This window comes from Myripristis murdjan, chromosome 3, assembly GCF_902150065.1.
Source record: "Myripristis murdjan chromosome 3, fMyrMur1.1, whole genome shotgun sequence".
NCBI lineage: Eukaryota > Metazoa > Chordata > Actinopteri > Holocentriformes > Holocentridae > Myripristis > Myripristis murdjan.
In genome coordinates this window covers 42,463,309-42,487,251 of record NC_043982.1, presented here as the reverse complement: position 1 = coordinate 42,487,251, position 23,943 = coordinate 42,463,309, and the positions used below count along the sequence as shown (strand labels likewise).

The following is a 23,943-nucleotide window of genomic DNA, read 5'->3' as shown; positions in this document are numbered from 1 at the left end:
ACAGAAACCCCAACACTGCTGCAGATGCTGCACACGTCACAGCTGGAGGACATTTGACACTAGATTTTAGATTTTAATCACTGTAGCTCGCTACTGACGCGTAAAAATGGTTTATCGTGTTCAAAACGGTAAACACATAAAATATAATAAAGTTACACTAAAAGGTGGATTTAATTGTGCAAACTCCACTCAATATTATTTATTATTTACAACTGTCAAATGTATTGCAGTGTGTGTAGCAGATGGTAATTTGCAACACCTGGCCCTAGAAGGACTTGTATAAAAATAAGCAATTAAAATTAAAATAATAAAAAAAAGTATAGCAGTTAAGTAAGTAAAGCTTTGCATATCTAGCACAGTTACAAAGTGCTTCACGCATGGACACTTGGTCACTTTAATTCTGTATTTATTATTGAGGTTGCAGTTTGCAGAGATATTGTACTGGACCGCATTATACTGAGAGGTGTTTCCAATTTTTTGTCCTCTGTATTGATATGCAATTAGAGTGGACAGAATAGTGGAAACATCTGTCAGTAAAGTGCAGTCCAGTCCAACAGCAGCACTAACTATGAGCTCAATGCCAAACATAGAAGTGAATGAACACCTCTGTTACCGTGACAAGAAGACAAGCTGAGCATTATAGGCAGCAGGAAAGGAAACTTTATGGCACAACAGTTGGATTGCATTGGATTGGATTGTACAGGTGGAGCTGATAAAGAGCGTACATACATATAGATATAGATATATACATCCATATTCAGACACACACACATATGCATATACACACATACATACACTAAAGGCAGAGGCAGGAAAGACACATCGATACTAAGACGTTCCAGAGACATTGAGTCAAGGCATGTGTAAAAAAATGAGTCTTAAGAAGCCGCTTGAGAACAGTCCAGGGAGTCGGCAAGACAAACCGGTTGTGGGAAGTTATTCCAGAGGCTGGGGGCTACAGCTGAGAGGGTGGGGTCAACTTTGGATTTGTATTTCGATCGAGGGACGGATAAGAGGCTGAAATCTGATGATCGAAGTGGTTTGAGAAGTGGTGTGAGGAGTAACAAGGTCAGAGATGTGCCTGGGGGGGCGTTATCATGTAGTGCTTTATCTGTAATCGATAGAACCTTATAGGTTATCCTGAATTTTACCGGGAGCTGATGGAGGGAAGCGAGAACAGGGGCGACGTGGGACCTACAGCTCGCTCTAGTTAATAATCTGAACCAAATGTAAACGATTCAACGCCGCTTGACTGAGGCGTGTGTGGAGGGGATTACAGGAGTCTAGATGTGAGAAAATCAGAGTGTGAATTAGAAGTTCCAGGTCACTTGTGGACAAGATATTTCTGATTTTTTGCAATGTTTCTCAGTCAAAGAAAACAGAACCGGGTGAGTTTTGTAACATGGAGGTCAGATGACATATACTGGTCAAAGATGATACTGAGATTCACAGCGGTACATTTAATATTCGCATGGAGAGGGCCAATAAAGTGAACAACTGAGGTGACAAGGTCATCAGGGCCAATTAAAATAACTTGTTTCATCAGGGTTAAGGTGGAGGAAATTAAGGGACATCCAGTCTGTAAGTAATCATGGAGGGACGAAAGTGGATTCAGGTTATTGGGTTTGGCTGAGAAATAGATGTGTGTATCATCTGCATACAGTGGTGTGATATGTCTGGAAAGCGGCTAAATAGAAGGTAAACTGAATACATCTAGATACAATAAAACAGCAATACCACAAATATGGAAAATTAGAAAAGGACAAACCGAGGAAGAAGAAAATATAAACAAGAAATGCCCCATGTGGGACGACATAATCGTGCAACAAGTCATCACGGCTGGGTAACCACTCAGCATTTTGTTTTTTAAATGAACACTAATCTGTTTCAGATTCTCAAAGAAAAATAACAAAAAATCTTCATAAATGAATGATGAGATGTTATAAATTATTTGGAAGGTAACGCATTCATTTGCCTGGTAGACAATTGATTTTATGATTTTGGAAATGCTGACAAATCAGAGACTGATAACAACAAGACATCTGAAGGCTATTGTTTTGTGTGTATGTGTGTGTTTGTGTATGTGTGTCTTCATGCAGTATTTTTTTGGCAACCCAGCTTCAGTAGCAGTAAACACATTACTGCATGTTTAAATAATGCATAAACACCAGAAATGTCAATTTTTTTCGTACACTACATAAATGTTTATTTACTATTTAACTGTACAGTAATTTTATACCTGTAGGGCTTTATGGGATATGTACGTGTACTTTTTACATATGCTCAGTTTCTTATTTCTGTATTTGTAATATTTGTAATATTTTACAGGATTAATGCACTTCTTTCTACATAGTGCACATACTTTTTTCAGCACTTTTATATTTATTTGTTTTTCTATTTCTTATATTTAACTTAATGCTTCTCTTGAGAATTAGAGCAACTGCAGCTGACCCAGTTTCCCCTTGGGTGTCAATAAAGTCTGTCTGATTCTGATGTACAATACATGGTGGTAGTTTATTTTTGAGACCATTTTCATATCTTTTTAAAGGGCTGAAACATGTTTTATTAATAATTCAGAGTGTGAGGTGCCTGTCTCTGTCTGTAAAATGGACGGATCACTTTGTAAGTAATTTCCTGCTCCTCATATTGTCGATGAATTCCTCACACAGAGAGCGACTTTATCTGTTCTGCGGCAGCGTTTGACTGGCAGAGAGCAACATAACCTTTTCTGTGAGCGGGGTTAGCTGCTGGATGCAAACAGCAGATGTGACAGATGAGCATATATCATGTTTTGTAGGTGCGGCAGTGTGTGTGTGTGTGTGTGTGTGTGTGTTGCTCGCCGGCTGTTTTGGCGCTCTGACGCTGCGTATGGCACGAGGGGTTTGATAAATGGATGGAAGCTGTAAATTACAACAGAGCTCAAGGTTTTACCAGATTCCCCTCGTGCTGACTGATGAATATTTTAGACTCTTTCTTCTCTAATATCACATATTACATATAGTTCGGTTTATAGGGCTGTAGCCTGTTTATTAGGCCCATATCTGATACAATAAGGCATGTTTGTAACAGACATTATATAATAATATTGCATTTTGTAATAGCTTCCCAAAATGTAATACCTTGTTCCTATATTTTCTTATTTTTTATTCTTATATTTTCCCTTTTGTAATAAAAGACGTAATAAATTTTCTCACATTTTTAAATAACTGCAGTACTGCATACTGTGGCTGCAATTGTGGCACATTATTAAATAATACACTGAATTTTTGCGTATTTGTCCAAAAAAAAAAAAAAAGTGCATTATTATCTAACGGCCACATTATGGAATAGGGGAGACCGGGGCATGTTGTCACACTTTTCATACCTTTTTATATATCCTGGGATCAATATGTCATGTTGTTAAAAACTGCACACCAAATGAAAGAACAAAGTCTCAGGCATGTATTTTGTATTCATGTCATGTTCAAATCTTGTTTCAGTATAGACTTGCAGGCATTTCATTAGTGTGTGTGCACGTGACACATTGACCATCAGCGGCTAAGATGTCACACTGGATTTTGCAACAAACATTTCATTGTTGGGGTAATATTTTTTAAAACTCAAATTCAAAGTTAAATTCTGCTATGGTAAAGTTTGATTAATCATTGAACTTGATTAAATCCTGGAACGTGGACATTAAGACAGTTCCAAAAATGATGGAAAATGATTTCAAACAAGATATCAAATGCTAATAAACTCTTAATGAGCCCACTAAGATTTTTACCCAGCTGCAGAGGTTGGGACGGCTGTCAGCTGCAGTGAATGTCTCAGAGCATCGAACCCGTGTACGGTGGTTGATGTTATAATCTTTAGCTGCACTCCTGATTGATTTTTTTGCCAACCTCACTTGCTTCACTGCCCTCAGCGTCACGTCAGGTGCAGCGCTGCCATTTTCCGTTTTTCTCTGATAATTCCTGACCATCCTTCCCTTGCTTCACTCCTCTCTCTTGAAAAATTCAATATTGCCATGTCCACCACTGATAAGCAGTCTCTCTGTGTCTATGTAAAGCCTATTGGCAACTTGTCTCAGGCATTTTGGGGTAAGTTTTCACAACCAAGCGCAAGATTTTTAACTATTAGAAGATTATTACAAAAAATATCAAGTTTATTTATTTATTTATTTTTTTACGTTAGTATGTGAAAAATTGTAAAAAATGGTAAATTGGTGCTCACCTCAGTTAACAGGATATGACATCATACCATGCAGAGGCACAACACTAGTATTCAGCTTTTAAGTAGCGCCCTCTGGTGGTTAAAATATTAACTGTGTGACAACTTACCCGAGTGACACGAAGCCCTGGTCTCCCCGAAGTAAATACAAAAGGTGGTCAAATTTTTTACGTTGTGGTTCAAGGTTTTTATTACAAGTTGTACTACTAGATAATATTTGAAATTTATTTATTTGGATAAACCCCTTGAGATGCATCATCTTGTTTTCGAGGGGGTCCAGACATATAAACAAACATGGACTCAACAATACACAAAAACAGAAACCAATAGACAAAAACAAAACAATACAATGACAAATAATAACAAAACAAAACAAAACAAACAAACAAAAAATAAATAAATAAAAATAAGAGACAGACCACAGTTAACATCATGATGACATTAGGACAATACAACCATAAGAAGGCCCCAATGGCCAACACTGAAACAACAGCAAATAATGCATATGATAAATTCACCAAATCAGAAAGATCATGCAGCTTCAGTGAGAACAAGAGCAGGCCACCTTAAAGTGAGAAGACAAAGAACTCTTCAAAATAACAAACGATGAAATAGATCTGATGTTAGCAGGTAAATTATTCCAATCGTTTGGTGTTTTAAACATAAATGATCTTCTGCCGAATGATTAATTGACACTAGGAGCAGAAAAATAGAGATGGGTAGAACGTCTGATATGATAATTTCATAATGCATTGTTACTTACCATTGAGAGAATTATTAACATGTCAAAGATAAAAGAGTCTGCTTGATTACAATAAAACTTTATATTAAACAGGTCTTGAGTGCATGAAAAATGTTTAGATTTTTCATGGTTATATTTTTAATATTTTTTATTTATTTATTTATTTATTTTTTTACTAATGATGGTGTGGGATATTCACTGGCTTTCCTCCCCTGGTATGTTCACAAGTTTAGGTAAAAATAAATAAATGAATAAAAAGATTAAAAAAAAAAGAGCTGTGGTATTTAATTGGAAGAACATTGTGAGGATTTTTTGTTGTTGTTGTTATTTATTTTTGACATTCATTCATTATTAATGAGCCTCTGGCTGCTGATTGGCTGGTAATATTGGTGGCCCCGCCCTCCTCCCTGGCATTAACATCATATTTTAATATTATTTAAACAATATCAAGACTGCAACATTCATGCCTTTCTGTAATACCGTAACCCTTTAAGGCTCTATTCATGACACACAAACACACACACACACACACACACACACACACACACACACACACACACACGCAAATACAATGCTACATCTGTAGATTGTGTTACTGGAGTGCAGATCTTTACTTCCTGACCAATAAGGACACGATGACACACTCCTCCTGATACCGACTTTACACCTAATTAGTTTTCCAGCGGAGCCAGCCTGTGCTGTATAGATTGTATAAATAATTTAACTTCAATTTCCTGAGTTTACCTTCCCAGATGAGAGGTAATCTATACCTGCAGGCTTCCCACACCGGCACACACACACACACAGGTGGCAGATCATGAATTTTCGTTGTTTCTTGGCCAGTTTCAGGAGACTCTGCCACTAAACCCTCACACCAAACCCTCACCAATCCTTCTCATCACCAAAAGGATGAAAAGTTCAAGTGATGTCATCTGCTCTGCAAATGATTCCCTTAAACGCCACCCGGCCTTCGTGAAATATTATACGAGAGTGGTGGTTATGAATATATATTCCCAATGTTTTGGGTAACATACCCCTTTTTCCAACCTACCCAGACTGAGACAAGATGTTTGATATCATTCTCACCTCTGTACGTCCAGTGGTTCAGTTCCAATTATAGTCTAGTCATTTTATGAAAAAACCTAGGACAAATTGCAAGAGAAGCAAACTCAACTGATTTTGTATCCTCAGTTTGTCCTGAGTGAGGGAAAAAAAAGTCCCAAAGGAATCCCATTGGTGGAAAGTTTTGAAAATCACCTATATATGACCATATAATACCAAAAAAACACCCTTTTTAACACACAGGTGAAAAGGGTTCAAAATTTTACTTTCAGATATCACTATAAAAATTCACAAGTTGATTACACACACAAAGACAAGAAAAAAAGTCAATTACAAGTTCTTTGAATTATTCTGTTTACACATGCATATCACACATTATCTGATTTGATATGGGCTAATAAGGAATATAAGGAATAAATGCCAGAACAGATATTTAAACAGTGAATTAAAAGGTTACTACATATATAGTAACCTTGAATTAAAAGGTTACTATATAACAGTGAATTAAAAGGTTCCAAGACAAATGTTTCAAATCCACATCACACCTCTCAGAGCTTTTCTGACCCCCCATTCTAAATCATTCATTCATTCATTCATTCATTCATCTTCTAAACCGCTTATCCTCACTAGGGTCGCGGGGGGGTGCTGGAGCCTATCCCAGCGCACATAGGGCGAAGGCAGTGAAACACCCTGGACAGGTTGCCAGTCCATTGCAGCCATTCTAAATCCAGAGGCATTAATATGGAGTTGGTCCATTTGCAGCAGAACAGCTTCCACTCTTGGCTCTGACTTGGCTCCAAGCGAAGCCAAGTCAGAGCCACGTCATGACGTCAGCGTAAAACGTGATCACGTGGGTGTGCGAGACGCTCGCTCGGAATCACAATAACAAACATGGATGACAAATGGACGACCCATCGTAGAGATGCAAATACTTCTTGTGTCTTTACAAGCCTACACTGCGATCCAGAGGCAAAAAACGCAATTATTGCTGGCTAACCGTTGTATTCGTGGCCGGAACAAATGACGACTATGTTTAGCTATACGTTTATAGCGTTCGCTGTTCCTGTTTGGGTCTGTAACCCCGCCCACCAATGACGTGGTAGGTCGCGTCATCGGTTCTTTCTCTGGCCCCTGTTTAGCCCCTGCTCGAAGTTGGTGCTTGCCTGGAACCGGTTTGGAACCAGTTTGGCCCGTGCTTGGGCGGTGGAAAAACAAAGAATTGGTGCTAAGTCAGGCACTGGCTCCAAACCAGCCCTGGAACCTCTTTGGTGGAAAAGGGGTATGGGAGGCTTTCTACCAGATGTTGGAGTGTGTCTGTGAGAGTTTCTGCCCGTTACCAGAGGGCCCGGCTCACAGTCTCCGTTCTAGTTGATCCCAAAGGTGTTGGATGGGGTTGAGGTCGGGGCTCTGTGCGGGCCGCTCAAGTTCTTCCACACCAAACTCAGTCGGCCACGCCTTTATGGAGCTGCTCTGTGCACTGGGGCTCAGTCATGCTGGGACAGGAAAGGGCCTTCCTTCCCCAAACTGGTCCCACAAAGCTGGAAGCAGAGAATTGTCAAAAATGGAGCTCTGCAGTTACTGAGGCAGCAGAGCGTTGGACACGTTTACGCACTATGAGCCTCGGCGCTCGGCGACCCCGCTCTGTAACTTTACGTGGTGCCGCCCCCTGGTGGCCGAGTCGCTGTGGTTCCTAAACGCTTCCACTTTGCAATAATCCCACTTCCACCTGATGGTGGAATATCTAGGAGGGAAGAAGCTTCAGCAGCTGACTTGTTGCAGTGGTGGCTTCCTATTACATTACTATTCCAGCAGCACACTGGAACTCAGTGAGCTCTTTAGAACCAGACGCTCTGTCACTGATGTTGGGAAAGGCAGACTGCATGGCTAGCTGCTGGAGGTTAAACACCTGTGGCAATGGGACTGAATGAAACACCTGAACTCAGTGATTAAGAGTTGTGGCCCAATACTGTTGTCCTTATAGTGTATCTTTGACCCAATACCTCCACACTGATGATACTGCAGGGTGGTGTTTTGCATCAAGATTTTTAAACACAAGAGATTTCTGATAAACACTCAGTGATGAAATCAGTGATGTGGTGATGACGACCAAACAGGCAGAGACAATGCAGCCTTAAAAATAATGAAAAAAAAAAAAAAAAACACATTTGCAGGCCTCATCATCATGTTACTAAACCCACAGTCCCAGATCATAACCTAACTAGTCTCATGATATTGATATAATTATGGATTCTGTATCACATATTAACTCTCACTTTCACTAAATTCCTTTATGGCTGGCTTTATGGGTGCTGTATTTAAAACAAATTTTCAGCCTTTCTGGAATAATAATAATAAAAAAAAAACAATCAGAGAGGCTGTGGTATCAGTGCACATAAAGAAATAGCATTTTTTTTCATGGCACTGAAACCACTTCTCTCAGGGTTAGTATTGATCCGTTGCGGCTTGACCTCAGCTCAGCCTTCAACATGAACAATCACGCCTCCGTCTGATTGGCCGAGGAATCAGGACGACCTTCGATTCACTCCCGTCTTAACCTGTGAGTTTTCCATGTGAGCCGCTGATTATGTTGTTTCCTCCTCATTGATTATGGGTGTCGTGTTGAGCCAGTAATGTCTTTTTCTTTTGTTCATGTTAGCGCTCATTCATATCACAGGCTGGGGTTTCATTACCATGCCAACGATCCCCAGCTGTATCAGCGAGAGAGCAAACAGCCTCGCTGAGCTACATGTCTGTCTGGCTGCTGTCAGGACTCCATGTGCCAAAATGTCCTCCGGCTAAATTTAGACAAAACTGAGGTGCTTGTTATTGGTTTGGAGCCGATCTCTGGACGGACTCTGTTTTCTCTTGGTCTTTTTTATCTCCGACATGGAGCTGATATCGAAGAGTTTATAGGAGTTATCTCAGGTGTCGTCTTCGTTTCCTGTTTGAACCTTCAGCAGCACACTGGGTTCAAGACAACACAGATGATACAGAGAGACTTAGAGATAATATTTCACAGATAGATGGATAGATAGATGTACTTTATTGATCTCAGATTAGCAAATTATTGTGTTCCAGCAGCAGGTTGTGCAGACATTAGACAATAACAACAGCAGACTACACAAAATCTACCTCTCAGCTATGTAACTGTGCAGAAGCACCTCTGTTTCAATTATTTGTATATTATTTTGGGGCAAAACAATTCATATTTGGATCTGGAAAAAAAGTGGGCGTGGCTTAAACCGAAATAATTTATTATTTTTTTTAATCATTGTATTTTAACCACAAATAAACATAAAATGACTGGGATTCCTGCTTATTAAAACTATATAGGTTTAGGAAACCCACTCTAAGAACTATGTATTCTCCAAATCAAAAGAAATACAATATTATTCATCTCTTTTGTGCACTGTGACTGTTATTGTCTGTTCTCCATCCGCTACACGGGATCAGATGTAGTTTTTGGATTAATGCTGTGTTCAATCAAAGGGCTGGATGTCAACAACAGTTCAAGTAGCATTTTCCTTGGCAAGCAAAGTGCAGACTGTGAGGAAACTGCATGTATTATTTTTCTCCAGACATTTAGAGAAATGTTCAGAAGGGTAATTTTTCCGGCAGAAGGCTGTTATTTGTTAATGGCTGAATATGGATTCGGATTCGGGTTCATCTCTACTCTCAACATCAGAAAAGGGAAATATATATCTTTAGAAAAATCAAACACAACAAATAACAAAATTAAAGAAGTTCAAGAAGTTCAACACAAAGAATATAAGAAAGCATATAAGAAGCAATAAAACCTTTGAACCTTTGCATAGAACATACGGTACAGGCCAAAAGTTTGCACACACCTTCTCATTCAATGCGTTTTCTTTATCTCACTGAAGGAATCAAAACTATGAATGAACACATGTGGAGTTATGTACTTAACAAAAAAAGGTGAAATAACTGAAAACATGTTTTATATTCTAGTTTCTTCAAAATAGCCACCCTTTGCTCTGATTACTGCTTTGCACACTCTTGGCATTCTCTCCATGAGCTTCAAGAGGTAGTCACCTGAAATGGTTTTCCAACAGTCTTGAAGGAGTTCCCAGAGGTGTTTAGCACTTGTTGGCCCCTTTGCCTTCACTCTGCGGTCCAGCTCACCCCAAACCATCTGGATTGGGTTCAGGTCCGGTGACTGTGGAGGCCAGGTCATCTGCCGCAGCACTCCATCACTCTCCTTCTTGGTCAAATAGCCCTTACACAGCCTGGAGGTGTGTTTGGGGTCATTGTCCTGTTGAAAAATAAATGATGGTCCAACTAAACGCAAACCGGATGGGATGGCATGTCGCTGCAGGATGCTGTGGTAGCCATGCTGGTTCAGTGTGCCTTCAATTTTGAATAAATCCCCAACAGTGTCACCAGCAAAACACCCCCACTTCATCACACTTCCTCCTCCATGCTTCACAGTGGGAACCAGGCATGTAGAGACCATCCGTTCACCTTTTCTGCGTCTCACAAAGACACGGCGGTTGGAACCAAAGATCTCAAATTTGGACTCATCAGACCAAAGCACAGATTTCCACTGGTCTAATGTCCATTCCTTGTGTTTCTTGGCCCAAACAAATCTCTTCTGCTTGTTGCCTCTCCTTAGCAGTGGCTTCCTAGCAGCTATTTGACCATGAAGGCCTGATTGGCGCAGTCTCCTCTTAACAGTTGTTCTAGAGATGGGTCTGCTGCTAGAACTCTGTGTGGCATTTATCTGGTCTCTGATCTGAGCTGCTGTTAACTTTTGATTTCTGAGGCTGGTGACTCGGATGAACTTGTCCTCAGAAGCAGAGGTGACTCTTGGTCTTCCTTTCCTGGGTCGGTCCTCATGTGTGCCAGTTTTGTTGTAGCGCTTGATGGTTTTTGCGACTCCACTTGGGGACACATTTAAAGTTTTTGCAATTTTCCGGACTGACTGACCTTCATTTCTTAAAGTAAAGATGGCCACTCGTTTTTCTTTAGTTAGCTGATTGGTTCTTGCCATAATATGAATTTTAACAGTTGTCCAATAGGGCTGTTGGCTGTGTAGTAACCTGACTTCTGCACAACATAGGGATGGACTTTTTAGCCGATATGCAATCATTGCACCGATGCAAGGGTCTACGATGTGTTGCATCGGTTGGAATGGTGTGCATCGGATAGAATCTGGGCTGAAACCACAATGCATCGCCTTGTCAAAGCTTTGCATTGGTAAAATCCGATTCATTATTAATATACATATTTTTTAAATGATTATTTTCAGTCAATTCACTTCCATAATTATCTCAGCAGTTCTCACAAGCGGACTGTTTGTTGTGGAACGACAAACACACTCTGATTCATCTGTTCACCACTCGGCGTCACTTCTCACTGAATATCAACCTCCGGGCAACAGGCAGACTGCTGCAGGCAACAAGAAACACGTGTTGACTCGACTCCGCCAAGCGCTGGACATGGCAGACACACAAGTTCATAGTTTGCCCAGCCATACATACAAGTCGCGTGTTTGGCGTCACTTTGGGATGGATGGAGGGATGGAAACCTTGACAAGTCCCAAGCCATTTGTAAGATATGCCGTCTTGTTATCAAGCACACAGGCAGCACGACCAACCTGAACACTGACCTGAGGCGACGACATGGACTACGTTTGCATGCACACCATATCCCGGTTCTGCGCTGCGCCAACTGGAATATTCCGTTTTCATGTTACTTGGCATGTTCCCGTGTTTCGGCGTATTCCACTCTCTGACGTAATGCGATACTCCGTCGCGGGGGGCAGCAGCACACCTATAGGCGTCTGGCCTGCCGGAAAACAGAAATAGCGACAGAAGAAAAAGAAGAAGACTACTACTTCTTCTTCTGTCGCTATTTGTTTTCCTCCCGTCTTCTTCTTTTTCGTCTTCTTCTTCTTCTTTGGCGTTTAACGGCAGCTGGCATCCAATTTGTTGCATTGCTGCCATCTTCAGTATTATTTGAGCATTACATTAATGATGAATTTACATAGATTTGCATTGTTATTAGATTGTATTGAATCGTGATTGCATCGTGACTGCATCGCAGTGGGAAGATAAATCGTATCGTATTGAATCGGAAGATGCTTCATGTGAATCTTTAGTGTATTGTACCGTAGCCTACATATCGAGATGCATATCGTATCGTCCCGGGGATGAAGATTTCCATCCCTAGCACAACACAACTGATGGTCCCAACCCCATTGATAAAGCAAGAAATTCCACTAATTAACCCTGATAAGGCACACCTGTGAAGTGAAAACCATTTCAGGTGACTACCTCTTGAAGCTCATGGAGAGAATGCCAAGAGTGTGCAAAGCAGTAATCAGAGCAAAGGGTGGCTATTTTGAAGAAACTAGAATATAAAACATGTTTTCAGTTATTTCACCTTTTTTTGTTAAGTACATAACTCCACATGTGTTCATTCATAGTTTTGATTCCTTCAGTTAGAATCTACAATGTAAATAGTCATGAAAATAAAGAAAACGCATTGAATGAGAAGGTGTGTCCAAACTTTTGGCCTGTACTGTATGTATAATGAAATATATCTGCAGAATATCTTTGGAATAAATTTTGTATATAAAGAATAGCTGTATACCCATAATGTGTCATTTTTCATTCTTCATTCTTCCAGTTTCTGCGCTGTTATTTGTGATATTGCATGATGTCAGTAATGTATTCCAATATGTTAATTCATATTTTCTTATTTAATTTAATAATTTAGACCGACAGGCGTTCACATAAAGGCCAATGCGAATAAACGACACAAAAGTATAAAAATTTGCGTGTTTATTTTTTCGCAAAGTTTGCAGAATATCGCAGAAAATGATGGTTGATGATGGCAGTATTTTTAATTTGCTCACACCACGCATCATGACTTTGGTATTAGTCTATGTTTTTTTGGTGACTTTGCATAGATTTTTTTCTATTTTTGATATTTTACGCACATCGGAGACGCTGGAGAACTGACTGACTGCATTTCCGAGAAATCCCGTTGGTCCACTTCCACAAAATGTGCTTCTGTTTCCTGGGTGGCGGGATAACTAAAGTGTCATGGCCGTGACTGGTTTATTTTTACGTTTCATACCTAAAAAGACGCCATCTGTGCAGAACTCGCACCGGAAAATGTAGCAGATTTGGGGAAAACAAAGGAATCTCCACTAAAACCAGGCAGGAGTTCTTCACTTTTCTCAGGACGGTTAATTAATGTGTGAATGAAGAACGTAATGAGGTGGTTTTGGTTTCACGGCTCGCTTGTGATTGTTTGTGTAGGGTCGTGGGTTCATCACTGACATGCTGCAGAATGATAAGAATGTTAAACAGCAGCGTAGTCATTAAAGTTCTCTCTCATGCTGGTATTTCAAGGGCAGATGCTTGTCGTAGTCAAAGCTCTAAATTTAAATCAACTTGAAAAAAAAAAAGTCACATTTATTTGCAAGTACATCACTGCGACGTGGTGGTAGTGGTGTGTGTGTGTGTGTGTGTGTGTGGTGGTGGGGGGGTCACGATCACCAGAGAACGAGGCAGACCGAGTCGCTGGAGCTGCCGAGGCCACAGGTAAATTAACGTTTCCATCATGGACTCCTCCACAGTTAAATATTACCGTTGAGTGCATAAAAGTCCATTTGCTTCATTTGATTTTCAGTCAGTACGACCACAAATCCTCAAAAGCGCTTTAATGAAATGGATGGACGCAACAAAAACATTTTATCCAGCAAAATACTTAAATCTCATGAAATTTTTCACCTATTGTTTGCATTCAGTTCAAATTAGCACCAACAGCGCCCTGAATATCTGCCCTGTACCTCAAAGCAACATCACGAATATCAAAATATGTTTTCATAATGCTGGGGCACAGACACAATAAATGACTTCCAGAAAATTAAAAAAAAAAAAAAAAAAAAAAAAAAAAAAAACACTTTAATGAATGTGTTGAGTGAGGAAGCACAGTGGTGGACTGGCTGTGCTCATTCGAAATCACATTAAAAAAAAAAAAAAAAAACAGCAGCTCAACAACGGTATAATGGGCAATGCACCACGGCCTCTCGTACATTATTAATTCAGTATCATTAATTCTGTAATTTATTATTCTCACCTCTCCACTGTCTCCCTGCCTGTCATCTGGCCCTGCTGAGGTGCAGACACAATAAATGATGTTTAGGGTTTATATTTTTTATAATTGATGAGTGAGTTACATTATGAACAGTGCCTGTCCACTCGTTAACAGGAAGGCCAGCGAGCTCTCATATTAGTTTGATTCCATATCAGTGGTGTAGTCTACGTGATACGCAGGTATACGCCGTATGCCCACTAGAAAAGGTCCCGAATTTCCGTATAACCACTTCAAAATGCACAGAGATGCGTGTCAGTATGTTTTTTTTGTTGTTGTTGTTGTTTTTTTTTTTGTTTTTTTTTGGACATAACTTTCACTTTCCCGTTCATAAAGTCGCCTTCTCTGTGTTACGAAGCGGGCTCTTTTTGACCATAGGGCAGGCCTATTCAATTGGCGGCCCGCGGGCCACATGCGGCCCAGAAGCAATTCCCGAGTGGCCCAGCTCGTGGTTCAACCAAAAAAGCAGAGAAAAACATTCGCAAGAATGAACTCGAAATCCCTGCAGTAGTTCAGAAAGTGAATGCAACACTCCACGTTGCCTAGCAACACACAACCAAGTCACACTGCAGCGCGTTGTTTTGAAAGTTACTGATGCTAGCGGCTCAAAAGTATGTCTTTTTCAACCCTTAAACGAAAAATTGACGATGAAAACCGCCGTTTTAACCCTGTCTGGACAGACAGATACTGTTTTATTTTACCGCCAACTCCAAACGCCAAACCTATGTGTTTACTTTGTAATGACTGCGTTGCGGTACTTAAGGAGTACAATGTCCGGAGACACCACCTGGAAAAACACCCGACTTTCCGGGTAAACTTTCCCGAAGGATCTCAGCAGAGAACCTCAAAGGTGCAAAGTTTAATTGCATCTTACAACCGGAGCAGTACTACTTTGGTGCGGACATGTACAACACAAGAGAGAGCCACAGCAGCTTCCCTTCGTGTGATATGGCTGCTTTATACAAAAATTAAAATGACAAAATGATGAATAAACATCACTTGTTATTTCATTATGTTTCTGTTGGTTTGTAATTTGTCATTACCTCCTGCTTACTGACCACTGAAAATGCCTGGCCCAGCTTAAGGTCTCGGTTAAAAATCTGGCCCAACTGAATTTGTAATTGAATAGCCCTGCCATAGGGGCTTCCATCAGGCGTGACGTGAACCCTATGTAAACTACTAACGAAGCAGTGAAGTTGAATGGTGCCGCTTCGGGGGACACTACAGCTGGAGCTAACGTTATCGTTTCAGAAAGCGCGCGCGCGTGTCTGTGCGTGTGCATATACCCACTAGAATAAACTAGACTACACCACTGTTCCATATGTATTGTGATTCTACAAGTATTGTGACTGTATATTGTGATTTATTGCGATTTTGGTTTTTTGAATCAAGTGTCATGAGGCTGTGATTAACCTAGAGGTCACTACAGGTCATTTCATACAGTGACAAGTTTCACTAGAATGAAATGGCTGCTATGGGGGCCAACATCATCACACAGGAATCAAATGTGGCTCATTGAATCCACAAGAGTCTCAGCTTTCCAGTCAAAGCCAACTGATGCAGCTCCAAGACTGTTTAGGCCCCAGTCTGCACACACACACCATTTTACAACAGGCCACAAGAACACATGTGGACTGCAGGGTTTGTGGGCCAAACTGCATGGGATTAGCAGAAGGTGGGCGTGTCTGCAAAGGGGAGAGCCGTGGCTGCCCAGAGAACCCATTTTCATTCACACAGCAGGAGGTCAGAGGTCAAGGGACTGCACTGGGAAATGGACATGCGGGATTTTCCTTTGCTAAAATGTAGCTGAACTTTGGAGCGATATTTGCCGAATTCAATTCAGAAAAAAATCCGGTAACACTTTAAAATAAGAGTACAACAATTAACGTTAGTTAATGTTAGTTAATGCCATAATGGTTAATTAACTGTTAGTTAATGATTATTACAGCATTTACTAATGTTAATAATATCTACAATAACCCTTAAATAACATATAATAATGCTGTTAATACCTTAACAGCATTAGTACATGATTCTTAGACACATTAGTTAACGGTTAGTTAACTGTTACTTAATGTTTATTACCTGTTACTTAATGTTTATTATGGCATTAATTAACGTTAATTGTTGTACTCTTATTGTAAAGTGTTACCAAAAATCCTAAAAAAAAAAAAAAAAAAAAAGAATGATGATACTTAAGTGAATTGATTTTTTTCTCACTCCTAGATGACACAAATTTCTTATATCCTCTGTCTTTGGTAATTTGCGGACACTTTTAAAGTTTCGGAGCTGCTCGCTGTGTGAGTCAGATTGGATGGTGGCGGTGGGGTTTCCGCGTGGTCCTAGTGCGCGCAGTTTCTCTTCTTTTTTTCTATAACATTACAGTTTGGACTGTGAAAAGTAGAGGGGTCCAATCCTGCTTCCTGGAAAAGCGAAGGCGACGTGTCCCCTGTGTCCCCCCCCCGGGTAAATTACACCCCCGACTCCATTAATGCGCAATGTCACACACACCCATGCTGGCTTATCCACACAGGGGAAACACTGGTTATGTGCATTTCTATTTCACACATCAGTCTGACTTTTCGGCTCCACGTCGTCAGGAAGATTGCCAGAGAAAGCGGCTCACCGGCCCAGTGGAGCCGCTCAGCACCCCGGCTAAATCAACCCGTCCTTTCATGGGCTCATCTGCAGCTACACATTTCAATTTACCGCATACAAACACACTGCATTTTTTTTATTTATTTATTTTTTCCCCCCGCTGAGCACCGCGAAGACGTCGACAGAGAATGAGACTGAAGAGGTTGTTGTAGACGCCGGGGGCCGCAGGTACATATTTATGCTTTCCTGTTAGTCATTTAAATATTTCATGTGTTCTTCCAGGCCTGTGCATACATCATTTAAAATTTTACAAGTAGGTTAACATGTTATCTCCATACCACAGATGATACAGCACACTGACATAAGAACATAGGATGCTGAGAAGTTTTTGTTGAACCTTTGCTATGAGAGTTTTACACACATCCAACATGGGGCCGCTGATGAAACGTATCTCATTTCTTACAGTCTCACCTTTCAGCTGAGAAAGATCGCCAGAGGACAACATCTGGAAAAAGAAAGATGTAAACGTCAGATGAGCCTGGGCAGCGTCTCAAGAGGAAGTCACAGAAGATGTAGTGATTTCCAAAGATGGACTCTCTGCGACGCTGCCGTGGTCCTGATGGGGCTCCCAAATCCTTCGGTGCCTGTTGCCGTTCTGGAAAAATCCACCTCAAACCGTTCAGAGTCTCTTGTGCTGTGGCTGAGGTCGGTCTCTGATGGAGAACAGTATAATAATATAGAATAATATACAGTTGTCCCTCGCTATAACGCGGTTCACCTTTCGCGGCCTTGCAGTTTCGCGGATTTTTTTTTTAGAGCAATTTTGCATGCTTTTTTTTTTTTTTTTTTTTTTTTTTTTACAGCACATTGTGTTCTGCGTCCTGATTGGCTAAGGGACTGTAGACCATTGTCAATCAATCTCCTCCGTGCCGTGTCTCCTGTACAGTACCAAATGCGTTCATTCTATAATACTGGACTTATTTTTCTACAAAGGTTTGAACTTTGAGAGTTTAAACAAGAGAGAAAAGTGAGAAAATGTTAATGCCTGTCTGAGAAAAGTGTATAAAGTGTGTAGTGAGGGGTTTAACAGCCTTAAAACATCTAGAATAATTGTAAAAAATAACGCTGACTATTTCGCGGATTTCGCCTATTGCGGGTTATTTTTAGAACGTCCCGCAATAAACGAGGGACCGCTGTATATTAATATATGTAATAAGCACACTTGGTCAGTGAAGTTGACTTTGATTATGTTTGTATCCCAAGTCACTGCACATGACGTACATTACAGTTCTGTGTCTGATTCTATAGCCTTTATCAAAACATTAAACCCACCCAAAAAAAAAGTCTAACTAATTTGTGCCTCATCATTTCCTCATGTGCAACTTAAAGGAATGCTCCAACGTTTTGGGCAAAATACCCTTTTTTCCGACTTTCCGACATCCAGGGGTTCGGTTCCTGTGGGTAGCATTTCGTGTTAGCTTAGCATAAAGACTTGAAGTCAATAGGAGTCGTTAGCCTAATTCCGTCAAAGTGAAAAGATAAACCTTACCGCAGCAATTAACTTCCCCTAAAATGACTCTTGCTTGTCTTTTTTAAAATTCAAGACGTGTATTTCAAATCCACATGATCCACACTGTGAGTAAGACGGCCTCAGAGCTGCCGTGAGGTTTATTTTTTCATTTTGACGGAGCCAGGCTAACGACTCCCATAGAAACTACAGCATAAATACAAGCTGCCGGTGTTTCAGTAGAAACTCCACATCATGGATTCTTTTTGTCCTGCTTGTCTGTAGCTGTTATGGTTTTTGTTAGTTCTGTATCCTCGGACACCAAGAAAATGAACAGCCCCAGAGACATGTGGAGCACGGGTTCTGGACACATGACCCCGAAATCTAATCAAATTTGCTCCAAGAATTTTCTTTTGGCCTCAAACAAAAAAACAAACAAAACAAAAACATGTACCTGGCCTTCAAAAAAAAAAAAAAAAAAAAAAAAGATTGAATTAGTTGATAGAAATGCACTGTTTTGTTTGAACATCTTGTTGTGCGTATTTTTTTTGTGCCCAAAATTCCAATTTGTGTGTGAATAGGCCTTAATTTTTTATTTCTCATTTTAATCGCCTGGTATTTGCCCTTTTCGGTTATTCTCTCTTTGATGGTTTGAGGTTTTAGCAAGTGCTTTTTGGCTCTCTTGATATCATCCATCTTGCATGTGCTCGCGGCCCTGAGCCTGAAATGATCTCTGGTGTCATGCTGTTGTGAAAACGTCCTTCCAGTCGACTTGGCTGCCGTCCCACAGCTGTGTTTTTCTCTCTTTTCATCAAGTCATTGAAAGTGGCCTCTAACTGAAGCTGCAACCTGGCAGCACCTGAGAGCGGCAGATTCTCAGCCTCGTGTCATTTTATACCGTCGGTGTGGATTATTCTGAGCCACACTCGGTACATCTGGAGGGAACAGCAGGACACGGGCTTCACATAATAATCCTGAGGAATAGCACTTTTAGGGTGCAATAATACATTTCTTCAAATGACTTGTGGAGTAATTCTATTAACAAGACAGCAGTAATTTAATCCAGGGCTGCACTATTTATCACCCAGACAAAACAAGTAGGCTGTCTGCAAATGCTAAAAACACACCGAGCAACGAAAACCACTCTTGATATATTTATGTAAGAATTTCATTCAGCGCTGAGCTGATGTTGAGGCCGCCGTTCACAAGCTGAGGGTTTGCTCACACAGTGACGGTGTTAAATAACTCACAACTTTACAGAGCTGGAATATTTGATTTTTCAAGAGAGCTGTCTTTCAACAAAAAGAATGTACAATAACCAAAATAACCAGAGCAAAATACTAGAAATGTGTAAAAAGCAAACTTGCCCAAATTAAAAATTATATTATGTTGCCATCTCCTGCTGCTTTGTTGCATCCCAATCAACCGTTTGATTTGTTTAGTTTATTAGTTTATTTATAAGGGCTATGCACAACAGAATTATCTATTTAGCTAATTCACATCTGCTGTTCAGGAAGATATTAAACCACTGCAGTTCAGTACAAACAATAAATACAAGCAGTTAAAGGAATACTCCATTGTTTTGGGCAAAATAGCCATTTTCTGACTTCCCCAGACTGAGACCAGATGTTAAGACACCAATTTCACCTCTGTACGTCCAGTGGTTCAGTTCCTAAGGGTAGCATTTTGTGTTAGCTTAGCATAAAGACTTGAAGTCTATAGGAGTTGTTAGCCTAGTTCCGTCAAACCTCTGAAGCTGTCTGATTTACACAGTGTGTCATGTGGATTTGAAATACATGTCTTTGAATTCACAAAAAGAATGAGATTTGTTTTAGGAGAAATTAATTTGAGGTGGATCTTCCTCTACCTTCAGCGGTGTGCAGATCGCTGCGATAGACGGAGGGATAAACGTGTTCGGCGGTTACAGCTCCACCATCTAACTCCTACTAAACTGACCCTAGTTCTTAAAAAATATCCCAAGATGTGTATTTCAAACCCACATGATCCACTGTGTAAATCAGACAGCTTCAGAGTTGCTGTAAGGTTTATTTTTTCACTTTGACAGAGCCAGGCTAACGACTCCCATAGACTTCAAGTCTTTATGCTAAGCTAACACAAAACGCTACCCATAAGAAGTGAACCAGTGGACGTACAGAGGAGAAACATGGTATAGCATCTTGCCTCAGTCTGCGGAAGTCAAAAAAAGGGGATTTCACCCAAAATGTTGGAGTAATACGTTTAGTAAAATTTACAAACTGTACATAAAATATAAAAAACGTAATTCAAAATATTCATTACGTAATCTCCACGTTGGAAAACAGTTGGTTCCATACAGAAGTTTAGAGTGATCACATGACTGGTTTGTCTTGAGCCACATTTTTTTTTTTTTTTTTTAAAGATTTATTTTTTGGCATTTCTGCTTGATTTGACAGTCACAGTAGAGAAAAACAGGAAAGGCCTAAAAAAACAGCATCACTGTAAAAGTTCATGAGCTAAAACTTGTGGGAAATTATTTTATTAAAGTATGTAGTCATTCAGACTGCACCCATGATATGTTACTTATTTTTGTAGTAGGGGGCGCAAGTCCAGGACACCATTATGTAAGAAACTTTGGTGGTGTAAAAGATTCATATTGACCATAAAAGTTAATTAAAGGTGTAAAAGCAGGTGTAGAGATTTTGAATCAGTTGCTCCGTGGACCGGCTCAGTTTATTTTACTCCATGGTGATATAATAAACCACTTTCCTGCATCGCATTAAGAGTTTGTTCTGAGTTATTCCACACAGTTACTGAAGAAGTAATAAAGGTGTGGCAGTGGACCGTCACTCATCCGGCCCAGGTGGTGGCTTTTCAACCACAAACTCTACGGGCAGAACAAAACAGATTTAAATAATATGGCCGGTCTTTTGGAGAGCTCCTCTCATTTCATATGCTCAAGTTGCAGCTCCGTGCGCAATGCGCTGAGCTGAGATATTCATAAGAGACTCATATCCCATCTTTAAACAAGGCAGAGCCAGCCAGCCTCCCGCCCCTTAATGGCTGCACGGGGAGCAGAGTGCATTCAGGAGATTTGCACATCTGACTGAGCGCATCTGTCCATTCATGTCCTCGATCCACTTTACGCTCTCTGACAGAAGCACCTGCATGTGTGTCTCCATGTGCACACACTCCCCTCACACAGCTCACTGTCATAATGTCTTATTTGTCTTTGTTACCGCCTCAAACCTTTTCTTTTCTTTTTTTCTTTCTTTTTTTATTTCATCAGTATATTTGCACACGCTGAACACATCAAAGCTATCAGTGCCCTTTGGGTGCCGCTGCACGTTTACTTTTCTTGTGCTAGTGTGTGTGTGTGTGTGGGTTTCTGTCTGCGGTGGGTTTGTATTTGTGCAGTTGTGAGAGCAGCATGTGTGTGTGTGTGTGTGTGTGTGTGTGTGTGTGTTAGGCATCTGTGTTGTGGTGCAGAAATATCTGTCAAGGGAAACATCCAGTGGCAGACCTCTGACAGGTATTCTGCTGCATGACTCATCCTGGTCGGGATACTTTATGACCCGTCTGCAGAGGAACTCAGCTCCTGGGTTAATTGACACATCAATGGGACGGACTGCATAAAGTATGATAATGCCCCATTTTCTTTTTTTCTGTGAAATACGATTCACTGATATGGATGTTTACTCAAGCGTGCAATCTTTAAACTCCCTCAGTGGGGGACAGATCCAGATCCATCCTGCTCCGAACCCTCATCAATAAAACTTGGGGCTGATAACGGTGCAAGAGAGAGAGTGGACGTGTTTGCATCTTTTAAAAACCTCCGCGCAGAATTTTTCGCAGCCGCTGACCCAGATGGCTAACGGCTCGTGGAGAACGCGCCGCTATGTCGCTTGAATGTCGGCGTGCATTTCCTAGTATGTTCATTCACACACAGATAACACGCTTTGGCTGAGTTGTTTTGCCGTGCGGGAACCTGGGCCGTGCCGTGCCGTGTGGGAAATGTCCGAACTCGCCACTCCAGAGGGATGGAGAGAGAGAGGGAGAGAGAGAGAGAGAGATGACTGAAGTGGAGCATGCAGAGAGTCGCCCGGGTTGTGTGCAAGAACAACCTTTGAATGTAGAATGAGTTCCAGGAGAGAGAGAGAGAGAGAGAGAGAGAGAGAGAGAGAGATGCGAAATGAGCGGTGGTGCAAGTGCAACGAAACGGCACTGCACTGGTATGTTAACCATAAACCAGGTTTTGTGCGTGCGCGCTTCTCTCTCTCTCTCTCTCTCTCTCTCTCTCTCTCTCTCAGTGTGTGTGTGTGTTGGCGTGCGCCTGGGTGTATCTGGCAGACGGTTGGACGTGATTGGCGTGCGCGCGAGGGAGGATGGGCTGCCGGGAGCTGATTGGCTGCGCGGCGGTAGTAGGGGTGTGGCCAGAATATGAATGACTCGCTCCAGCCTCTCTGGCAGCAGTCGGGGGTTTTGGGGACAGTTACCAAGGAGGAGGGATGGGGTGTTTGAGATTGTGTGTGTGGAGGAGAGAGCATCAGCGCTTTTGAGAGAAGGGAAGGGAAGGGGAGGGGGAGAGAGAGAGAGAGAGAGAGAAGAGGAGCTTGCGAGCGAAAGAGGGAGGAGGAGTGAGGGAGCTTCAGGCAGCCAGGCTGGACTACCGCTCAAACACTGCAGTCTTTCTTCTGCTTCTCTGAGGAAACTGACTCTCTTCTCCTCTCTCTCTCTCTCTCTCTCTTTCACTCTCTCTTGCTCTCTCTCTTTGGGTCTTTTTTGCTCTTTTCTCTCGCTGCTTTGGCCATGACCCCGGCGGACTCCTTGATCTTCTTGCCCACCTAGAGAAGAGGAGCTAAAAAGAAAAAAAAAGAAAAAAAAGAAAGAAAGAAAGAAAGAAAGAAAGAGGGACGGCCACCGAGCACTTTGTCTCACTGATGAGAGTCTGGAAATTAATTAAACGCCGTCAGCACAGAGGGGGAAGACAGAGAGGGATAGAGAAGAGAGGGGCTTAGGGAGAGATAGAGGAGAGTGTGTGAGAGAGAGAGAGTTGGAGTGAGCGAGCGGGAGAACGAGCCACGGAAGGAAGGAGGAAGAGAAATCCCCACTAGACACTTTGAGAGACAAAGGAACAAGTTGGGGCCGAAAACAGGGAAAACTAGGCAGAGCAGAATTCAGCGGAGATATTATCCATTTAAGAAGCCAAAGAATGGTGTGCTCACATGCATTATTCATCCCTCCTTCATGCCTCAACTGCATCCCATTCCTCCTCTGACGCTCATAAGATCATCCCTCCATCTCCGTGTGTTCTCCTTCATCACAATATTTTTGCCCCCCCCCCCTTTTTTTTTTTTTTTTTTTTAATTTCTCCACTCATGCATGTCAGCAAAAGCACAGCGGCAGTCAAGCCACATGGGCACGGCTGAGCGCCCCGACATGACTTAGAGCCGGCCGTGGCGTTCGATTCTCGGCGGACGTCTCGTTACTGTCTAGGAGAAGTTGATTGGCTGAAGTGAGGGTGTCACCGCCCCCCCGCGGCCGAAAAACACACCTGTCCGGGGGGATTTCTCATGAGACCAGGTAGGACGTTTCTGGATCATTCTGCCGAGCAAAAGCAGCCCGGGGAGGTCCTCCGGTAGTTTGTCTGATTGACCTGTTATGAGATGCACGGCTTATCTCCCGGTGCACGACACCTGTGTTTGAGGGATTAGGGCGAGGG

At 41.5% G+C, this 23,943-nt stretch overlaps 1 protein-coding gene across 3 annotated transcripts in view; it reads left to right on the top strand.

Annotated features, from left to right (window-relative positions):
* The window catches only part of tspan4a (tetraspanin 4a), a 192,978-nt gene that overhangs the window by 38,315 nt on the left and 130,720 nt on the right, over positions 1 to 23,943 (top strand). The gene's annotated exons all lie outside the window — the stretch shown is intronic.